Raw genomic sequence first — 22,524 nt, forward strand, 5'->3', positions numbered from 1 at the left:
TTTAGTCATTCTGGTGGACATGTGGCGGTTTCTTGTGATTTTAATCTGCTCTTTCTGATAAGTGACGAACTTGAGCACCTTTTCTTAGGTCTTAACCATTCAGATTCCGCTCCTATGAGGAACTTGATAAAGTTCTCTAGTTGCTTCGTCAGAGTTATTTCCATATGCTGGGTACTAACCCTTGTTAGTTATATGTATGGAAAAAAAAAAGTCCCCCTTTTATGGCCTGTCTTTTAACTTTTATGGAATTCTTGCTAGATCACAGGCTCTTTGTTTTCTGTAGTTAAATCTGCCCCCCAGCCTTATGATTGATGTCTTGTTTAAGATTGCTTTCCTTTCCTCAAGGTCGTGATGACACTCTCCTCACTGTCTTCTGAAATATGGGAGTTCTGCTGTCTCATTGAATTTAACCACTTGCTGGTGCCGTGGTGTGGAAACTGCACTTCAGAGAGAATGTGCCTGTGTGACACGGGGGCTCCGTCCTCTCCACCCCGGGGTGGCCTAGGCTGGCAGTAGGGGGCTACCCGGGTCAGGGCGGGAATCAGAGTATCCTGACTGGGGGAGGCTGGGGAAGGTCTTGGTCAGAAGTGAAAGAGAGGATGGGAGGCACGTGCCACCAAGGCTTTGGGAACAGAGGTGGCCTTGGACAGGCCTTTCAGCTCTGTGACCCTCGTGGAGGTGGGAGGCCTCTGCTGCCTCTCGGGCCCCCCCCAGAGTGTGCAAAGTTGGGGGCTCAGCCTTTTGGGATTGGAGGTGCTGGGTCAGCATCTGACCCCTTCCACAGAAGCACCCACACTGTGGGATCCCAGGGTCGGGCCACAGGGAACTCTGGGTCTTAAGGGCTCTTCAGGGGTCTGGGGAGTCTATGTGGTCGGGGGCACAACAGCCCAGGGTGAAGCCTGGCAGGTGGACGGGCGGAATGCTGGAGTCCAGGGAAATCCGCTGGGACAGTACACCCAGGGTGCCCTCCATTCTGCGAGGAAGCAGCCAGCCTTCCAGGAATTGCTTTGGGGTGGGGAGCAGGGAGGATTGTGGGGGGGCCAAGCAAGCCCAGGGCTGGGTCCCCACTTCAAGTGTCTCTCCTGGTGGGGGGTGGGGCTGGGTGTATGCAGGCAGTAGGGGCAGGAGACGTGGGGGCAGCGGGGGACATAGCGTTGGAGACCTTCTGAATTTCAGGCTCCACCAGCTGGGGCCAGGGTACCCTCTGGGCACCCCACCTTCCCAGGCCACCCCAGCTCTGGCTTCAGCGAGAGCAGACCCTTACACTTTCTGCCCCACCTGCCGGCCCCAGGCCCCAGCTGGGCCCCATCAGCCATATCAGGCCAGAGTTGAGGGCCTGGCATTATTTACTGCGGCAGCTTCCTCCTCCTTCCAGTAACTTATCCTCCAGCTCCAGGCAGCTTCTGATCAGGCAGCAGACCTCTAATCTCTCGAATCTGCTCTCTTACCGGCATCAGCCTCTCGCTTCCTGTTACTCAGCCCCGGCCGAGGCATGGGGTCAGCTTTAAGCTGGCCGGGCCCCGGCTGTTCCCAGGGCCTCTGCCCAGGCCCCTCAGTCCACCCGGCAGGGAACACACAGGGGTCAGATGCCAGGCATGGGCTTGGCGAGCCATCTGGGGTGGGACCAGCTCTGCAGATGCTGACCCTGTGCTGGGGGTAGAGGACCCCAGGATGTGGGGCCATGGGCTCCGAGGCCGCGGCTCTGGGTCCCGCACGGTGGGTGGCTGAGTCTCCTCCGCTTGCCCTCTGCTGGGCAGAGTATCCACGAAGGGTGCCCTTCCCCTCTGACCTCCTCTGCCTCCCGGTCCCCTGTGCCTGCACTGGGGCCCGAGCCTGTGTGAGAACGGAGGGCACACGAGGTTCTGGAGAGCAGACCTGGAAGGAACACACAAGGACAGAGGGAATCGGGGCTTCGGCCTTATCTGCAGGGGCAAGAGCTTCCGCTGCAGAAGGGGAAAGGGCTTCCGCTGCAAAATTCCAGGGTTATGCACCTTGGGTGGGCCTCCCTAGCTACCCCAGAGGAATCGCAAGGTCTCAGGGTAAGGTGGGGGCAAGAGAGGCTGCCCTGCCTCCACTGGGCTCTGAACATGGGAACAGACATCAGGCACCCTGGGCATGGACCCTACCTTGTCTAGGAAAGGTATTCCCAGTGATGGTGCAGCTGTCCTCGAGCCCTAGCTTCTGCATCAGTCATGTAGCCAGATTGGAACCAGGTGTCTAGTCCTGAACAGAGCCTCCCTCTGTGCCCAGCTGCAGGAATTTTGTCTTATAAGGAACCCTACCTAATCCTTCTTTAGGCTTCCCAGGTGGTGCTAGTGGTAAAGAACCCGTCTGCCAATGCAGGAGACATAAGAGACGTGTGTTCAATCCCTGGGTTGGGAAGATCCCCTGGAGGAGGGCATGGTCAACCTGCTCCAGTATTCTTGCCTGGGAAATCCCATGGACAGAGGAGCCTGGCGGGCTACAGTCCATAGGGTTACAAAGAGTCAGACACAACTGAAGCCACTTAGCACAACAGTCCTTTATTTTGTCCGCAGTGGGCCTGTTCCCATCCTCTGTGCCACAGACTCATCTCATTTCTCTTCCCCTGGCAGTCCTGCAGAGGATAGGAGATGCCCGTTTTTTTGGGGGGGGGGCTCCCAGGACACCTTGGGCTTGACTTCCCAGCTGCTGACCAGATGGCTGGTGTCAGGGAAAGCAGGTCTTCACAGTGGCAGAGTTCAGAGGACATCTTTGGGAAGGAAGAAGGTCAGAGTCTGAGGCCGGGGAATGGGCCAAAGTAGGGGATCTGCCAGGGACCCCATCCTAGCTGGGGAGGCCAAGGGATCTGACTGGGCCCCAAACACAGAATAATCCCCTAGGGTGGGGAGGAGACTTTTATGCTTAGTATTTACATTTCATCCTTTTAAAATGTCTCTCTTTTGTGAATATTTTATAACACAAGTAATAGATTCATACAGTCACGGAAACTTGAAATCTATAAATAACTATACATATATAGTTATGAGTTCATATGGAGTTATGAGCTCAAGCATTTCTTATGAGAGAGTGCATGACCCAAGCGGTGAGAGGGTTTGAAGGTCACTCTTTCTTAGCGCTTATGATTTTTTTTTTAAATCCTGGGCACCTTCCTACTGAGTTTGAAATCCAGGATGGCAGGATGAAGGAAGGTCCCACATTCAGGCACTTGAAGGTCTGGCATCAGCAAAAAGTCTTGAGCTGGCTTGACCGGGATGATGGCGGGGTCTAAGGACCCGCAGGTGACACGGGCATAGATGGGGCTCCAGGCTGTCTCTGGTGGGCACCTGCTCTCATCGGGAGAGAGGCAAGACTGAGCTCGCCCTGGCGTGGGGTGAGAGAGAGGCAGCCATGCCTGGGCCTCTGGTCAGGAACCCAAGACCCCCTTGCTCAGGGTTGAGGACAGCACCCAGGACTGGCACCTTCTGAGCACACCCACCTGTCTCTCCAGTCCTGGGTCCCTGGGAGGAGCTTTGTTACTGGAGTGCTTAACTCCACAAAGTATTTGTCATGCTCCTGTGGGGCCCCGGGGAGGGACAGGACACAACTTGTGCCGTCACACACCTGGTCAGGTGGGCAGGCAGCGGTACAAGATGCCAGCGATCCAAGGTGGGAGTACATTTCCGGAGTCCTGGGTGAGCAGAGGCTAGTGCTCCCTGTTGGGGTTTGTTGCTCCCGGGAAAGGAAGCTCAGCAAGAAAACGCCAAGTCGTCAGTCCATCTACCTATTAGGTTTAACCAGCCAGTTCTGGGTGCTGGGGTAGGGGCCTTTGTCTCCCGCAGAGGACGGAGGGCCCAGGATGGATCACAAGGAGCTCTGCACGGCGGGACCCTGATCCCCATTTTACAGATAAGGAAACTGAGGTCCGGGAAGTAGACTAACTTGAGGGTAAATAGAAGAGTCAGGATTGGAACCCATACCTCCCAGGTCTGGCTGTGAGAGCCACAGGTGTGTGGACAGCCAGCAGGGGGCAGTGCTGGAAGCGCCTGGAGGCACCGCCCAGCCTTGCTCTCCTTCTGCGGTTGGAGGAATCCTGTGTATCAGGAGTTTAGCTCGCCTCCTCCTCCAGGAAGCTTTCCATGATACCCAGCCCCCAACACTCTGCCAAGATACACCCTTTCCCCCTGTCCCCTGCGCACCTGGCTCACCTCAGAGCAGCCCTTGACACCAGCCACTTGGGCTCCCTCTCACTGGGCTGCGGGCCACTTGAGGGCAAGACCTGTGTCCTTTGTTCTCAGCATCCTAGCATCCTTCCGGCTTAGGACATGGTAGCTGTTAAGGGAATAACCGAATGAATGAGGAAAGCAAGAGTAGAGGGTGCGAGGGCCTTCCTTCCAAAGATGGGATGTGGCCCCAGAGAGAGGAGCAGGATTTGCATGCACTGGGGGGAGAGTCTGCCAGGGGACGACTCCAGCCTAGGCATCAGACAGCACTGCCAGGTGGGAGCCCTGGCAGGTTCTTGAGCAGGGGCTCGGCAGGGCAAGCCTCCCCTTATCCCTGTGCACCCCATGCTGACCCTCCTGCAGTGGGGAGGGGCAGGAGCTGCACTCTCCAGGCCTGCGACCTGACTCCTGGAAGTTCTTCCAGTCTTCTCACCTAAGGCCCTCAAGCTGCACCTGGGAAAGGTGTCTGCCAGCGGCTGGTCGGGAATGGTGGTCTAATTGATGAGCTAGTTCTCTTCCCCTGGCATTCCTGCAGAGGATGGGAGATGGCCCTTTTTTTGGGGGGGGGGTCGCCTGGGCACCCTGGGCTTGACTCCCCAGCAGCTGACAGGATGCTGGCATCAGGGAAAGCAGGTCTCCACGGTGACAGAGCTGAGGGCAACACTCCCCTGGAGCCCGGGATCAGTTCCTTCGTTGGCTCATTCGTGTGTTTATTCAGTAAATGTTTATTGGGCACTCCTGGGTGCCTAGACCCTGCTTGGTCTCGGGGTTGGTGGACTCTGGCCTCTGGGGATGTGTGAGGGCCACTCCCACGGTGGTGCCAGTCCCCCTCACTGCACCGGTGGGCTCCTCTGCCACCCTTTTCCCGCCCACTCTGGGCCAAGCAGGGAGACAGTCCCCCTGGGGTGGGGGAAGAGGCTCTGGGGGTGGCAAGCCCCTGGCAGACCCTCCCCAAGGAGCAAGCAGGGTGGGGTGGGGGCCTCCGGCAGCACTGCCCGGCCCCACACAGAAAGCTGTTCCCGGAATGGGGGTTTTAAACTTTTTTTTTGTTGGCGCATATGCATGTGGTCTTAATTATTTATACGCAGCACTTATCTCCCCCAAATGTTTTATCGGGATTCGGCAGATCCGAGAGATGGAAGCCCCGGGCAGGAGCGGGGGAGGGGGGGGGCGGGGAGGGGACTGTAGGGGAAGCAGTAGGGAGCCGGGGGGTGAAGGGAGCTAGTTTAGGCGTCCCCTAAATCAGCCCGGGGTTGAGGGAAGGAAGGACCCCAGTCGCGGTGGGTCGGTTTAAGTCTTTCAGGCCCTGATGGAAGTTGGGAAACCGCAGCGGGTATCCGGCCTGCCTGCGGGAGTTAACACCTGGGGCGGCTTTGCTTAACCCCTCTGGGCGCTGGCCTGTGTGGGTCCCGCCGACAGGGGGCGCCACGCCGCGGGCCACTTCTCCCCCGAGCGTCCCTGGTGGATGCGAAGGAGGATGAAGAACCACATCTGCCAGCAGCAACCCAGGAAGCCTTGAGAAGGGTCCCTGCTCTTTCCTGGTGGAAGTGGCCAGAGGAGAGATTGGGCCTGACCTTGGGATCCCTCACCTGTTAACGTGCAGGGGCGTTATGTCTTCTTTATGCTCACCACCCCCAGGAGACATTTCCTGCCCATTTTACAGAGCAGGAAACTGAGGTTCAGGAGAGTCACCGGTCTAAGGACCTCCAGCAGAGCAGGGATTGGTGCCCATGTGGACTCAGGCAGGTGGTCTTTCCTGGAGCAAGGGGAGGGTACTGGGCCGGGCCTGCCCCCTCACTTGGCCCCCAGAATTCCAACGTCCCCCAAGCTGCATATGCCCTGTATATGCCCTCTTTTCCTGGACGTTTGGGCAGCGCGGGCGGGAGATTCCTGGAAGCGCCTCCCAGGCACACACCCCTCCTTGCACCCGCCCACCCTGTGCTTGCAGGATTTGCAGGGGGGCTCTGAAATCCTGGGGTAGGGGGCCAGGAACCTGAGCCTGGAGGGCCCAGGAGTCCCCCACTCCTCTTACCGGCAGTGCTCAGCGTGCTCTGGCCTAACCCCTGTCCTGCCCGCACCCAGGAGGCCTTCTGGGGCCCAGAGCTGAATTGGCTCCCGGGGAAGGCGCGCAGAGTGTCCCACCGGGAGGTCTGGCTGGGGATAGGGGGGCCCCGCGATGGGGTGGGACATGGGGCACTGGGTGGGCTGTACCCCAGCTGCTTGGAATTCCACAGGGACAGAGACTTAGAGGTGCACCCAGGAGCCTCCTAGCCCGAGGCCGCCTTCCCCCTTCCCACCGGGGTCTTCCGGGGAGTGGGGGGGGGCTAGCCCCTTGCTGGGAGAGTGTGTATGTTTGTGCTGGGGGTGGGGAGGACTTCCTTGAATTTGCCGCTGCGGGCGGAATCTTCCTGGTTGGGGCTGGGTGGGGGCCGGGTTGGGGCAAGCTCTTGGGCCCCCTGGAATCTAGATTCCCTTGGTTGGGGCAGGGCCAGACAGGGGGGGTGTCTCACCCCAGGTCTTGGAGTCGAGGCTCTCTCTTTGAGTGGGAGATTCCCGAGAGCTCCGGACGGCCCTGGGTAATCGGTTCATCGATTAACAGCTTGGATTGGGGGCGCTTCAACAGGGGGCGGGGCTGCTGAGTCTGGGGCCCAGCCCAGCGAAGTGTTGCCGGTGGGAGGCGGGGAAGGCGGTAATTCCAGGTTGGGGAGGGTCTCCGCGCTTCCGTAAGACTCTGAGGATCCTCCGAGGGGCCCCCCGGGTGCCAAGCGCCAGCCGGGCCCCCTTGGGCCCCTGGAAGAATTGGTTCCCACCAGCCAACCTGTTCCCATAGCCAGAAGTTGCCATGGTGACCCCCTCCCACCTTCAGCTACAGCTTTTCCAGTAAAACCACTGCAGAAATCCATACTTCCCGACAGGCACGCCCCCGGCCCCCCACCCCCCACTCTGCGCGGTAGGGAGCGGCCAGGAGTTAACCCTCTGCCTGCCGGCTGGCCGGCAGTATTGGGGGAAGTCGGGAGTGAGAGCTGGCCGTGGGGGACCTGGGGCTGGAAAGGAGAAAGTGTACAGGGTAGGGCCAGCTGCTGTTTCCCTCGCAGCCCCAGGATGGGACTCCAGGAAGTTAGAGGAGAGAAAGGAAGCTAGCGCCCCACTGTCACCGGCTCTGGAGGATTCTTGCCGGGGTACCAGGACTGCTCCCGGTGGAAGCCGAGTGTCCCCGCTGGGCTCTGGCCAGGCGCCCCAGGGTGCCTTCCGCTGTCGGTGGGGTAGCAGGTCTCCCCAGCCTGGCCTGCAGTTGCTGACGGATCAGCTCTCCCCTCTCCCTCCTGAACCCCTCCTCCAGCGCAAACCTCTTTCTGGAGGCAGAGAGGGCTCAGCTCAAGTCCAGCAGCCCCACTGCCCGCACCCAGCAGTCCCTCAAGGGAGGCCACACGCCCGTCAGCCTGGCTTTGTGTCCATAGGTCCGCTCTGGTGGGCTATTAGACAAAAGAAGTCACTGACCACTTGGGGTCTTGGCTTTCTTCCCTGAGAAGTGAGGGGAATGATCTAGGCTGCTTGCAATTTGAGGAAGAAGAGATATTCCATCCTGCGGAGGGGAGGTGGGGGGGTGGGGGGAGGGGTGCCAGCGATAAAGTCTGCTTTGTCTCTATCAGGGGCCCCTGGGGACCCCTGAGACTGTGGGGACCCAGGGGGCTCAGCTCTGCGGCCCAGCCTGCTTCCACTTTCAGAGCCGTCAGTGGGCTCTAATTGTTCTCTCTGTAGCCCAGGATGAATAATTGAGAGGTCTTTGAAGAGAATTAATTAGCCCGTTTATTGACTGTAAATGCTTTGCTGCAGATGATAAAGGGAAGGCTCGGCCGCGGTGCCTGCCACCGACCCACAGCTTGACGTGGCATTTGTACTCGGGGTTCCCTGGGCACCACCAGGGCTCAGCCTTTGCCTTTTGCCCCAGAGGGGTGCAGACTGCGAGCTCCCCCACCTGTCTGCAGACTGCGAGCTCCCCCACCTGCCTGCCCCTTGCTGCCAGGTTCTGCCCCTCAGCCCCAGCTCTGCTTCGGGTATCTTCCAAGAGGCAAGTAGGGACTCCCTGTCCCCAAGGACTAGGGGCAGGGCATGTCCCACTGTTGGGAGCACTTGGCCAGCATGCTGAACTGAGGAAGAGAAGTAGGTCTCCCTTGAGGTGGCTGAATCCAGGGAGGCTGGTGCTCGGGGCTCAGGAGGGGAGGAGGAGCCCTGAGTGATGATGTCTGCATCCCAGGCAGGGGCAGGGGCCAAGCTGAGAGCCCAAGCCTCCTCCAGTCCCTCCCCTCAGTCCTGCTGGTGGTAGACATCTGCGCTTTGGGCTGCTTGGTGTCCAAACAGCCTTCCCAGGGCCTATGGTTGGGTCAGACAGCATGCGATAAAGGTCCAGTAGTTCTATCCTATGCAGGCCGTTCCGTGCTAACCTGTAAAGCTACTTACTCTGCCTGTCTTAATCAGAGAGCAACTCTCTGTCAGATGCAGTTCGGACTAGTGACTTCCCTTGTGTTTCCTGAGAAACTCCTTGTATCAGTCAGCTACTGCCATAATTAGGCCCCCTAACAAACAGCCGCACAGTCTCCGCGGCGTTCCACAGTAGGCACTGGTTTTTTGCTGTTATGTGAGTAGGCTTGTTGGGATTCAGCAGATCCAGACTGGGCTTGCCTCCATGTTGTGGGTTGGGTCCAGGTTTGTTCCGCATGTTTCTTGTCCTCCTTGGACCAGCAGGCGACCCGAGGTGTGTTCTTTCCTGGTCTGTGTCAGCAGGCAGGAGAGCAGGTTTGTTGTGTGAGGCATTTCAAGTTTCTGCTCGCTGCATATCACTGCCATCCCATTGATCAAAGCAAGTCATACGGCGCTTCTATCTGAAGGCTTGTGTCCCCTGAAAATTCAGATGTTGACATCCTGACCCTCAAAGATGATGGTGTTAGGAGGTAAGGCCTTTGGTGGGTGATGAGGGCTCCAGCCTCATGAATGAGATTAGTGTTTTTATAAAAGAGCCCCCCAGAGCTCCCCCACCCCTTTCCTCATGTGAGCACAGTGAGAAGGTGCCCGCTGGGAAGCAGGAAGAGGGTTCTCACCAGAGCGTGACCGTGTTGGCCCCTTGATTTTGGATTTTCAGCCTTCAAATCTGAGACATTTCTGTTGTTTATAAGCCCTGAGACTATGGTACTTTGTATAGACTGAGACGGGGCAGGGGGAGGGGGGTGGGGGGGTGGTGCCCAATGCCAAGGATACAGAGGCATAACTGCAGAAGGGAGTGAAGCGGCAGGGTTGATAACCCAATCCCCTCTTTTTTAGCTTTAGTTTTATTATGAGAATAGTTTTTTAAAAATCAGAAAGTAGAAGTAGGCAGAGGGGCATAGTGAATCTCTTTGGAACATCACCCAGATTCCATAACTGTTAATATCTTCCTACATTTTCCCTGATCTGCCTTTTTTTTTCTTGGTAAGGTATTCTTAAAGCTTTTTAAAAATTGAAGTTAAAATACACATAACATGAAATTTACCATTTTAACCATTTTTAAGTGTGCAGCTCAGTGGCATTAGATATATTCCCATTCCCACTGCTATGCGGTCATCACCAGCATCCACCTCCAGAACATTTTCGTCATCCTAAACTGAAACTCTGTCCCCATGAGAAACTAACCCTCCATTCTCCCCTCCCCCGGCCCCTGGCAACTACCATTATGTTTCTGTCTCTATAAATCTGACTATTCTAGGTACCTTATCTGGGAAAAATTACACAATATTTGTCCTTCTGTGACTGTCTTATTTTGCACAGCATAGTGTTTTCGAGGTCCACCCCTATTGTAGTGTGTGTCAGAATTTCTTTTTTCTAAGGCCAACTAATATTGCATTGCATGCGCAGACCACGTTGGTTTATTCATTTATCCACTGATGGACATTTGGGTTGCTTCTACCTTTTGACTGTTTTGAATAATACTGCTGTGAACCTGAGTGTACAAGTATCTGCTTGAGACTCTGCTTTCAGTTCTTTGGAGTGTATACCCAGAAGTCGAATTGCTGGGTCATTTCCCTCTTTGAGGAGCTGCCATGCTGTCCTCCACAGTGCCGGCTCCATTTCACATTCCTGTTTGCAAAGCACAAGGCTCCAGTCTCTCCATATCCTCACCAACACTTGTTATTTTGTTTTTTCCTTTCTTTCCTTCTTTCTTCCTCTCTCCTTCCCTCCCTTCCCTTCTCCCTCCTTTCCTTCCTCCTTTCTTCATCATTGCCATCTTAAAGGGTATGAAGTAGTGTCTTATAGTTTTGTTTTCCTTTAATATTCATTTATTTGGCTGTGCCGGGTCTTAGTTGTAGCATGTGGGATCTTCAGTCTTTATTGCAGCTTGCAAGATCTTTAGTTGAGGCATGCGAAGACATCTGGGATCTAGTTCCCTGACCAGGAATCGAACCCAGGCCCCCTTGCATTGGGAACACAGAGTCTTAGCCACTGAACCACTGGGGAAGTCCCCTCATTGTGGTTTTGATTTGTGTTTCTATCTCCTTTTGACTTCAGCTCTCTTTTGAGATGGGTTTCTATTTCTTGTAACTGGGACTAGTTTGGGTGGGTTCAGCAGCAAGTGTCCTGTTGTTTTAGCTAACGTGTGCTGCAAGCCAGGCTCTTCACTCTCAAGCACTGTCCCAATTCAAGACCCCAACAGCCCAGTGAGGTGGGGGCTGCTTATGAAGCCCAGTGTAGAGCTGAGGCTAGGGTGGACAGGTGACTTGCCCAGAGGCACAGAGCTGGGGTTCAAAGGCAAGTCTACACCTGAGCCGTGACCTTGGGCTCCTCAGGGTAGGGTAGGCATTGCCAGGTCACTGCCAGGGGAGGCCTGCCTGTTCCCTTGGCTCAGACTTGGAGAACTGGTGTTGGGGTCGGGGAGACCCCAAGACCTGGAAAGCACCAGGGTGCAGGAGAGACTGGGAAGAGAGAGGGCGCTGAGACTCCTTGCTACTCTCCCAGGATGAGGCATTTGGAGGCTGAGAACATCTGGAGAAGAGGAGCTCATTGCCCGAAAGAGCTGCTGTGGTATCTAAAAATATGGGCTTCCTTCCTTCCAGGAAGGGGGATTGAGAAGGAAGGTGCCCACCCTCTGCTCACCAGTAAGCTGCCTGTGTTCAGATGAATTGCTCGATTGCAGTTAACACCTGGCTCCTTGGCCTCACCCGCAGAGCCTTAGCATGCTCTTGAACTCCTTGTGGAATGGGCTTGCTGTGTGGGTCTGGTGGGCCGAAGTGATGGGGAAGAGAGCCTGCCTTCTGGGGGCTCTGCATGAGGCAGGCCAGGCAGGGCCCTGGGGTCCCACCTGCTCAGTGCTCCTGGCCCCACCCAGGCTTCAGTTGGGGTCTTTACTGCTTGCCATGTGTCCCGTAAGCCTGGGCATCAGTGTCTGGCTTCCTGGAAACTGAGGTGGTGGTAAAAGGAGTGGGCAGAGCCAGCTGGCTTGGATGCCCACTCTGGGCCTCAGGGCCTCAGGAGACCACCTGCAGAGGAGCCAGGAGAGGGGCGGCGGCTGGGGCCCACCGGGCTGGGGCGGCGGGCACAGCTGGGCCTGTGGGAGGGCTGGAGGGGCCTCTGGGGAAGGGACTTACCGGCAGGCAGCTCTGCTGAGACCCCAGGGGCCCTCCTCGATTCCGGTAAAAACAGAACATGGGGTGGGGTGCCAGCTTCTGCCCGCCTGGGGCCACCCCCTCCCCTCCCCTGTCTCCTACCTGCTCCTCCTCCCAGTCCTCCCGCTCCTCTTATGGTTGAGTCCCAGGCTACCCCTGCTTTTAAGGTGATGCTTAGACAGGTATAATAAGACTCTTCTCATGACAACTGGGGAGAAAAGCAGGGGCCAGTGGAGGATGCTGCCTGCAGTCTGCTGAGGAGTGGCCCCGTGACCCCCTTTCCCAACCTTACCACCCGCCCAGATGCCTTCCTGGCCAGGCCTGAACTCAGCACCTACTAGCCCCACTGCCCCACGTGGCCCAGCAGCCCGGGCTCAGCTCCATGAATCTGCTCCCCACCTGCCCTGGGGGTGGGGGGGCCGGTGTTCCTTGAGCGGGAGGTGCCCCTTGGGAGGTCTCCTTCCAAGGGTCTGTTGGGCATAAAAGGGGGAGAGAGTGTTTCCCAGACAGGCGATCTGGGATTTTCACAGGCGCTCCCTGTGACCTCCACTCTGGGGGACCCGGGCCTCTCACCTCCCTGTGGGGACACGGCCGAGGGGGCACGGCCGAGGTTGCAGTGCTGCCCTCTGAGCTGACGCCCTCCCCGTCCCTCCCTGGGATCTGGGGCTCACCCTGAGAGGTAGGTGCTGCTTGCCCCTGCCCACTCAACCCCCCCGCAGCCAGCCACTCAGGTGCAGGGCGTGGTCTCGGGGGAGACATCTGGGCAGGTTCCCAGGGCCTGCAGGGCAGCCCCTCCTTTTCCAGAAAGAGGAAGGAAGGCCCCCGCATCTGGGGACAAAGCCTCCATCCCCACCCTCCCTGGCCTGAAGCTTCAGTTCACCCTGTGACCTGGCCTCTGGGAGACGGGCCAGCTCTGGGGTGGAGTCGGTCCCCTAGGACCCCCCCCTCCCAGGGAGGGCGTTTGTCCTCTGTGCTTCAGGGGCCAATCTCCTCTGGCCCACCTTCCTAGGCCTAGCGTGGGGGTCTGCGCTCTCCCCCTTCTCCAGGGCCCTGCAGTGGCCCTCTGTCCTCGGGCTGGCCTTGCAAGCCTTTCCCAGCCCCAGGGAGCAGGCTGCCCTGAGGACACTCACCTTGGCCACAGCCCCCTCCCACCCCCTGCCACCCCTGCTGGGATGAAGAAAGGGCCCTTCCTCTGACTGCTCCAGGCTCCCACCAGGGTAGTGTTTATGCAAAGCACATGGAGAGCCGCCCACCCCCACCCCACCTTCAGCTGTGGGTTGCTGTCACCAGCAGCAGTGGCAGCAGAGATGCAGGGGCTTCCAGGCCGGAGGGGAAGTGTGGTGGCAGCTTTCAAAGGATTTTTTGTTTTGTTTTGGCTGGTTGCACTGAGCCTTTGTTGCTGCATGCGGGCTTTCTCTAGCTGCAGAAAGGCGGGGTGTGTGGGGGGGACCTACTCTACTTGCAGCGTGGTGGCTTCTCTTACTGTGCAGCACAGGCTCTAGGCACACAGGCTTCAGTGGCTGCCGCTCGTGGGCTCTAGAGAGTGGGCTCGAAGTTGTGGCACACGGGCTTAGTTGCTCCACAGCATGTGGAATCTTCCTGGACCATGGATTTAAGCCATTGGCAGGTGGATTCTTACCCACTGTGCCACCAGGAAGTAGGGATTCCAGTGTATTTGAAGGGAAAAGGAGAGCAGATTAAATGGACGAGGAAGGGGGTTGGGGCAGGGTTATAAAGTTCCAGGGTCATCTGGAATGGCACCTGGCCCAGTGATTGAGCCAGGCCTTGAGGCAGAGAGGGCTGAGCCACATAGGAAACCTGGGGGGCAGCTGGAGCAAGGGCCCTGGGGAACAATGGCCCTGGAGGATGTGCTGGGCGTGTGTTCCCAGAACTGCAGGACACCTGAGGACCTAGCAGGAAGGTGGGAGGCAACGGGGTGGGAGTTGGCCTTGTAGGTCACCTGGGGGCCACGGGGAGGTCCTGATGCGGGTCAGGGGGCCATTGAATAGAGACGGTGGTCACGTCACCTAGGCAGAGATGCAGTGGTATGCAAGGGTGCCAGTGGAGGTGCTGAGAAGCAGTTAGCTTCTGGGTGCATTTGGGGTATATTACATTTCCACATTATTTACATTAAACAAAACCCCAAAGCAGAAACAGAGACCTGTGTGTCCAGTGACATGGGTGCCATAGAAGCACACGAGCCTGTGGATGCAACCTGAAGTGGAAAGTGGGGACGTAGGAGGTCCCGGGAGAGGGAGGGCGTCTTCACTGAGCTCTGCAGACAGCGTCTTTCCTTCAGTGCTGACATCCACACACTGCTGGACACACCACGGCCAAACTAAGCAGAACCCCAAGTCAGGCCCTCACAGGGAAGAGCGGCCCGGGAGCTTGTCCCTGGAGCCCCCTTGTGGGGGAGCCTTTTCTGGGGTCCCTGGGGTTCACCTCTCCTAACTTCCACCTGTTGGAGGGGGAAAAGCTGGCCGCCTCTGAAAGTGGATTTTTTTGCAGCAACCAAAAACCGCTTGCTACTGGGCTTGGCAAATGAGTGACTGATCAACACTGGATCATGCAATTTTTGACCCCAAAGCAGCCCCCGCTCCAAAAAGCCTGCGGCTGGTTTTCCCAAGTGGCTCCGAAGTCTAGTTGCAAAGCGTCTCAGGACTGAGGGTACAACCCCCCAAGTTACCAGGCTCTGCAGCACTCAGTGCGAAGCCTCACCCTGCGGTTGAGGGGAGAGGTCCCCTGTGAGACTGAGCTGCGGTCCTTACGCTCCCCTCTTGTGGAACAGCAGTCAGCACACCCCCACTCCCCATCAGAGTTGGGAGGCCTGAATGAAATCTGTCTCTAAATCCTGATCAAGGTCACACCTCTTCTCTTCATTGTTCAGTCGCTCAGTCACGTCCGACTCTTTGCGACCCAGTGGACTGCAGCACACCAGGCTTCCATATCCTTCACCATCTCCTGGAGTCTGCTCACGTCCATTGAGTCGGTGATGCCATCCAACCTTCTCGTTACCATTTACCTTTGTACCTAAACGATCAGTGTCAAGGCTATGTCGATGCCCCCTGAGCGCCCCTGGCTCCTCCTCCCTCAAAGCTTGGGGACACGGTTAAACCCACTGAGACTAAGAACACCTGCTTGGCCACCTTCGGATACCTGCTCCTGCGAGCGTTTCCTGGCATCACAGCATTTATTCACGTTAAGAATTCACTTATGAGGACTTCCCTGGTGGCCCAGTGATTAAGACTCTGCACTCCCAATGTAGAAATGGCTGGGGTTTGATCCCTGGTTGGGGAACTAAGATTCCACATGCTGAAATTAGAGAAACCCGTGTGCTGCAATGAAGAGCCAGTGCAGCCAAAATAAATAAGTAAAATAATTTTTAAAAAAGAATTCACTTGTGGGGGGTGGAGATTCATCCTTGTTCTTTGGTCTCACCAAAAGTTGCCAAATTTAGTAAAATAAACCAAGAGACCCGAGTGTGTAGTTAAATGTGAATTTCAGATAAACAGCATTTTGTAGGATAAGTGTATGGGATGTGTGGAATATACTTATGCTAATAGTTATTCATTATTCACCTGAAATGCGCAGGCGTTTTCTAGTTGCAACTAGTTTCTCTAGTTTCTCTCGATGTAGTGGCTTCTCTTGTTGCAGAGCATGGGCTCTGGAGCACACAGGCTTCAGGAGTTGTGGTGTACAGGCCTAGTCACCTCACAGCTTGTGGGATCTTAGTTCCCGGACCAGGAATCGAACCAGTGTCCCCTGCATTGGCAGAAGGATTCTTAATCACTGGGCCACCAGGGAAACCCCTGAGCATCTTGTCTTTTATCTTGCAACCCTAATCCCATCCACCCCATAGATTTCTTGCAGGGAAGCTGCATTTTTATCATTCTCCCTTTCCCGGAGCTGAAATGACTTTTGCTTTTTGCCTTTTATAGCTTCACAATGGCAACAGTAAAAAATTCTTGTCAGCAGGATGATTGAAAATTTAACTACAAAGGGAATCATTTGTTATATGCATGTCAGAGGCATAAAATGGATTCCCAGTCACACCACTGCAGTTTTTAAATATTCCCTTGATGTTGGTGCTTTATAGTTACCTACCCAGCACATTTTATACTCTCCAGTATGAGGCTCCTTTGCAGCCAGAGTGGAATTATTTGTTCATGTTTGGGGGCCCAGAAGTAACATTTATTCCCCCCCAAAATTTGATGCAATGGGTTCTTGGTATTTTACAGTTATTATTGCAGTAAAATTTATATTCTTCAGAATTATGACAATATTCAGCTACTAATGAGGTTATTGTTTGTGTTTTAAAGCCCTGGAAATAAAATTTACTCCCCACAATACAGCTGCAATTTTATGTCCCCAAAGCTGGCCGTAAACGTAATAACAGAATGCTTGTAAAATACATAAGACATCCTTCTCGGAAGAAGTGGTCTCTCTGTGTCTGCCTTGATGGGACTGGCAGGGTCAGGACTGGGCCTAGTCGTTAGGATGTTCCCAGTAGTTCCCAGGATGGCTTCAAAGGGATGAAGCAACTTCTTCCCAGGCCGCCTGGAGAGCAAGTTACTTAACATTTCAGAGCCTCAATGGCATGTGAAATGGGAACAAAAACATTGGGTTATTAAATAGAAGGGCTGGTCTTGAGGGCATGCGATGGGCTGTCTTTGGACAATCCCTGTATTGGTTTTCTGGGGCTGTCGGAATGAACTACCGCAAATTGCGCAGCTTTTATCAGTGGAAATTGATTCTCCATGGTTGTGGAGGCCAGAAGTCCGAAATCAAGGTGTCAGCAGGGTTGTGCTCCCTCCGAAGGCTCCAGGCAAGCATCCTGCCTCATCTCTCCCAGCCTCTGGTGTCACGGGGGTTGCTTAACTTGTGGCCAGGTCCCTCATTCTGTGTCCCTTCTGCGGTCTCAGATCTCTCTGCCTCTGAGTCTTCTGTCTCCTCTTCTGTCTCTTAGAAGGATTGTGAGTTTCATTATGGTTTCTCCTTCTTTTTTATTTTTTCCCCCTATTTTCTTGGCATGCAGGATCTTAGTTCCTTGACTAGGGATCGAATCTGGGCCCCCTGCATTGGGAGCACAGGGTCGTAGCCACTGGACCACCAGAGAAGTTTCTTCTTTTCTGTTTCTTTTAAGGATACTTGTCATTGTGCTTTCTTCTTTATGTCTTTGGATGTAGAATATCTTTTTTGGTAGGTTACAGTCTTTTTTCTCAATAGTGGTTCAGCAGTTGTGATTTGGGTGCGCTCGTGAGAGGAGGTGAGCTCAATGTCCTACTCCGCCACCCCATCCCTCTCTCAGGAAATGTGTCACTGGATGTAGGGTGCACCCTAATCCAGATGACCTCATTCAAGATCCTTAACTTAATTGCATCCTCAAAGACCCTTTGTCCAAATAAGGTCACTTTCACAGCTTCTGGGTAGACATATTTTGAGGCGTCAACTCAAGAAATATCATCATCATCGTTTAAACATTTATTTATTTATTTGGCTGTGTTGGGTTTTAGTTGCAGCACACAGGATCTGTTTCTCAGAAGAAGTGGTTTCTCTGTGTCTCCCCTGATGGGACTGGCAGGGTCAGGACGCAGCCTAGCAGTTAGGGTTCCCCAAGGGACTTCAAAGGGATGAAGCAACTATTTCCTAGGCCACCTGGAGAGCAGGTTGCAGCATGAAGGATGTAGTTTCCTGACCAGGGATTGAAACTGGTCCCTGTGCATTGGGAGCTCAGAATCTTAGCCACTGGACCATCATGGGAGTCCCATCATCATCATTATTATTATTGCCAGCCGGGATGTAAGATGGAAACATTGAGAAGCACCAGCCCTATGGATGGGATCAAATAAGAGATGACCCTGGAGGACCATGTCGTCCATCCATACAGTGGGATGCTATTTGGCCTTGAAAAGGATAGAAATTCTGACACGGGCTGCAACATGGATGAACCTTGAGGGCATTGTACCCGGTGAAATCTGCCTCTCACAAAAGGACAAGAGCTATGAGGCATCTAGAACAGTCACATTCATAGAGACAGAAAGTAGACTGGTGGGGGACCGGGGCTGAGAGAGGGGGGCAATGGAGAGTTAGTGTTAAATGGGGATAGAGATTTCGTTTGGGAAGTTGCAAAAGTTCTGGAAATTAATGGTGGTGATGTTTGCACAACAGTGTGAAGGCATGTAATGCTACTGAATTAAGACACTTAAATATGGTTCAAATGGCAACTTTTATGGGATGTGTATTTTACCACAGTTTTCTTAAAAGAAGAGGGGAAAAAATGCTCACAAGAGCCTGTAGGCTTTTATGGTCCCATGTGGCTGTGCAGAAGCCAAGTCTCAGAGAGGCAGGGAGGGCTGTCTGGACAAGTGACTGCTACGTGCTGAAGGCAGGAGCTGCAGGTCCCTGGCCTGGGCCCCAGTCTGTGTCCAGCAGCACCTTTGGAGCAAACCAGAGACAGAGTGCCTCCTCTCCAGAGCGGGACCAGAGACCCAGAGAATGTGGGAGCGGCTGAGGTCACCAGAGCCTGGATTAGTTCCCTCCTGAGTCCCCAGAGTGCCGCCGTACCTTCTGCCCTGGAATCTGGAGGCCTCAGCATCTCAGGCCTAGGGCCTGCCCAGGCAATTCAACAGTGCCTCGGGGAACCAGATGATTTCCAGATTTGATCTCTGAGTTCCCTGGTCTGCTGGTTATCACATGGCCTTCTTTCCTGCTGAGTCTGAGTCAGCAGGTTGGGAGAAGGTGCCTTGGAATCTGTTGTCAGGAAGGGTGGAGGCACTCGTGTGATACAAGGATGGCAAAGCCCACCGGTCACTCGTTTTCATTCACTTGTCCATGTTGTGCCCACTCGGTGTGGCAGCAACTCTGCTCCTCCCAGCCGATATCTTCCTCCCCTACGCCCCCAGCCTCCTTTCCATCCCAGCAAAGCCCAGCTGCAGAGAGTTCCCAACATTCCTGTTTCTGGCCTCCAGGGGATGCCAGCTTTTCCCTCCTTTCTTCTCTCCTGTTGGGCTGTGGGACGCCGTTGCCCCCCCTGCCCCAGCACCATACTCCTCCCTCTGATGTTCCAGATCTGGCGTGATCCTGGGGTGGCCCTCTGCATCTGCTAGCAGCCTGTTCTGCCCCCTCCTCCCCCCCACAACCCCCCATCTTCCCACCCAGCCTGGGACTCCAGGCTTGTCCTTTGCTCTGAGATTTGAGCCTGGGCTTGGGCTGCTGCTGGAAAGTGTAGGTTCCCGCCATGCAGATGGATGAACGCACAGAAGGTAGGCATCCGGCCAGACTGGAGTGGGGACTGGGAGGGAGCTGGGGTCCCTCCCGCTGCAGCGCCAGGGTCAAGCTGGGTTCCTGCTGCCTCTGCTCAGGGTTTGGCGTCAGGCACAAGCGAGCAGCTGTTGTTTCTGGGGCCACTAGAGGGAGACCTTCACGGCCCAGCTTCGGCTCCTCCAAAGCCACTGGGTGCAACTGCCCAGCACAGGAGAAAGTGTGTGTGTGTGTGTGTGTGTGTGTGTGTTGTGTGTGTGTGTCCTACCTGGGTGGTGGGCAGTGGTCTGGCTTCCTGCAGGTGGAGATCTGTTTACTGGATGGCAGCGGGACCTACTTAGAAGCTAGGGGGTGTGGTGGGAGCCAGCACCCAGGGCAGGAAGTTCAGCAGATAAGAACCACAATGGGTCGAATGGAGGACACGTACGGGGACCTTTTGCATGCCCATGCCCTTTTCCATCCCCCGGGAAGGGAAGAGGGGCTGGGAATGGAGTTAATGATCCATCATGGCTGCGTGAGGGAGTCTCCAGAAAAATCCCCGAAGTGCAGGGTCTGGAGAGCGTCTAGGTTGTGACCACCCCAAGGCTGACAGCGCTCAGGACCCTCCCTGACCTCACCCTGTGTGTGTCTGTCCGTTGCTGTCCATCTGTGTCCTCTCAGGTCCTTTACTGTATAATAAAGCTTCCCTGGTGGCTCAGATGGCAACGAATCTGCCTGTGCTGTGCTAAGCATTCTGTGTATTATGAGAAATCACCCTATGGAGAGTAGGAGCTACTCATATAAGATCCGTTTTTCAGATGAAGAAACTGAGGCCCAGAGAGCCCGAGTAACTTGCCATAAGAGCTATGGAAAGGCCAAAGCTGATGTTTGAATCTAGAGCGCGGGAGTCAGGGCTTGGACCCCACAGCTCTGGGGAGGGGAATACAGGCCCGAGACAGCTCTTAGCCCCTTCTGCAAGTCTGCACCTCCAAGCCTGGCTTCCCCTCCTAGAGATGGGACTCAAGATAGCTCTCTGGTGTGGGAGGGGCGTGATTCAGAGGCTGAACTGAGACACAGGATGTGCAGGGAGGCAGACTCCAGGGCTCATTAGGCCCCTTGGCGTGTGGCCTCGGGGCCTTGCTCTGTATCATGTGTGCCCCTGAGTTGCCCGCTGTCTCGTCCTTGCTCCCCCACCATGGACTTTTCTCCTCTTGTTCCCTCTGGCTGTGCCCAGAAGGACCCTGTGCCAGGCTTAATGCTTCGCCGTCACCCTCCTGAACTTCTCCATACTTCCTGACCCCAGGGCCCTGTGCATGTGCAGCCAGGCCAGCTCTCCTGTCTCTGCCCCCGTGTCATCAAGCTCAGCAGGCAAGGAGCCACCTTCGTGAGAAAAGGGCGCACAGAATGGCACAGCGGAGCGGGTCCTCGCCAGGCTTCGGGGCTCCCTGCCTCCTTTCTCAGGCGCGCACGTGGTTCGGCGTCCAGCCAGTTGCTCCCCCAAACCAGAGCTGGGTCCCCCAGTCACAGCGGTGCCATTTCTGAGCTCACACTCGTCCACCCTAAGTCGTTAGCAGGGATCTCCGTCCGCCCAGACCCGCCTAGTTCACCCTGCGGGGACCCCCGAGGCCAGCGTGCAGTGCCACCGCCTGAGTGCTCCCCATTCGGCGTCCGGCTCCCCTCAGTCAGTTCACTCGCCTGCAGGCCCGTGTCCCTGAGCACCCTCGGCATCCCCCTCCGGCAGCCCGAGTGGGCATGCGGGGCCTTCCAGCTGGCACCTTTCAGTCCTCACCCCTGGCTCCTGGGCTGGGCCCCTGCCCTTGAGCCTGACCGCCCAGGGTGAATGGCCTCTGGGGCAGGCGGTGTTCTGGGAACAGGCCGTGTCCTGGCCAGGAGAGGGGCCGGAGCGGGAGGCTCTCTGAGGTCCACCCAGGGTCCCCGAGGCCTCCTCAGGTGCCACGGGTCCTTGCCTGCTACAGGCCTGCCCGGAGGGGTGGGGGTCCGGGCGGAGGGAGCTGAGGTCACGGGCTAAGAGGGAATGGAGCCCATCCCCCACCTGGTCTCCCCACACAGCAGCCTGGCGGGGTGTCTCTCACACCTGCCCCACCCCTCTCTGATTCAAGAGTCCACCTCCCGTCTGCCAAGTTTGCCAGGAAGGAAGTCAGAGGAATGTTGGGCCATGGCTCCCGAGAGCAGCCCCGGTCAGCGCACCTCATCTGCAGGTCGCTTCTGCTCACTCCGCCTGCGCCCCACACCACAGCTCGGTGGTCTGAGCAGTTGCCTTCCGCGGCTGCCACCTTCCTGCTTCATTCTCCACCTTTGGCTTGACTTCCCCTCAGGGAAGAGCAGACTTCAGCCGCTGCTCAGGAGGAATTCTCTCCTTGCCACTGGGAACCCCCACTAATTCTTTTTTTAATATTTATTTATTTGGCTGTCAGGTCTTTAGTGATGCCATGCAGAATCCTTTCATTGCGGCATTTGAACTCTTGGTTGCGGCACATGGGGTCTCGTTCCCTGATGAGGAATCGAACCTGGGCCCCCTGCCTTGGGAGCACAGAGTCTTAGCCACTGGACTACCAGGGAAGTCCCAGGGACTCTCTACTCTTAATCGACCTGCATCAGCCACATGCCCTGGGCTCTGCCCTTTTTTCCCTCTCTTCCCCTCGCTTCTTTGCTTCCTTGCTCCCTCTGTCCTTCCTTTCTTTCATTTATTCATTCAACAACCATTCATTAAACCTCTATTATACGGACACAGGTGGCAATAGTGGTAAAGAACCCACCTGCCAATGCAGGAGATGAGATGCAGGTTCAGTCCCTGTCGGGAAGGTCCCCTGGGGAAGGGAATGGCAGCCCACTCCAGTATTCTTGCCTGGAGATTCCCATGGACAGAGGAGCCTGGCAGGCTACAGTCCATGGGGTCACAGAGAGTCGGCCACGACGGAAGCAACTTAGCCTATGGACACAGAGCTGCTACAGGTGCCCTCTGGTGCTTGTACTCCTAGAATGTGGCCCCCCAGCCCCCTCCTACAGTGGGCATTTCTTGCTTTCCTCCCCACAATCCACTTCCCCCGTGGACCCAGCTCCACCCCCGGGGGTGAGCCTTGATTGGTTTACTAATGCCTCAGCCCGTTGGCCACAGTCATTCACGACAGAGATCCCAACTCTGGCCAGATGGGCCCCATGAGATGTAAATTCTGGACTTTTTCTTTGGCTGGCACTAGATGTGTTCCTTTTCTGTTGGGTTTGGACCTAGCAGCACAAGCCTTTGGGGAGCAGCTTAAAGTTCTCTTTCCGTCACACAGGAGAGCCTGGCAGGATGGAGTGGGTTCCCAGCAAGTGGGTACCTCTCAGGGCCGCCCCTCTGGTGGAGGAGCCTTCCCAGGACTGTGGATCACTGCCTCTCGAGGTTTAAGCTAGGAGGACTTGGTTTTTCGTGTCCCTGCAGTCCAAAGCATCCTAGCAGGCTCCGTATTCCC

General features: G+C 55.8%; 1 long non-coding RNA gene across 3 annotated transcripts; it reads right to left on the reverse strand.

Annotated features, from left to right (window-relative positions):
- Positions 1-2,423: 2,423 nt before the first annotated feature.
- LOC129651130 (uncharacterized) lies at positions 2,424-4,975 on the reverse strand. 3 transcript variants are annotated; one of them, XR_008714022.1, is made up of 3 exons: positions 4,615-4,975; positions 4,167-4,290; positions 2,424-2,731 (listed from the first exon to the last, which is right to left on the reverse strand). It is a non-coding gene; the product is annotated as an uncharacterized LOC129651130 (long non-coding RNA). The 3 variants fall into 3 exon arrangements; XR_008714021.1 differs by having other exon boundaries at positions 4,535-4,615; XR_008714020.1 differs by having other exon boundaries at positions 4,158-4,290; positions 4,535-4,615.
- Between the last annotated feature and the right edge of the window lie 17,549 nt (positions 4,976-22,524).

Source organism: Bubalus kerabau, chromosome 4, assembly GCF_029407905.1.
Source record: "Bubalus kerabau isolate K-KA32 ecotype Philippines breed swamp buffalo chromosome 4, PCC_UOA_SB_1v2, whole genome shotgun sequence".
Taxonomy (NCBI): domain Eukaryota; kingdom Metazoa; phylum Chordata; class Mammalia; order Artiodactyla; family Bovidae; genus Bubalus; species Bubalus kerabau.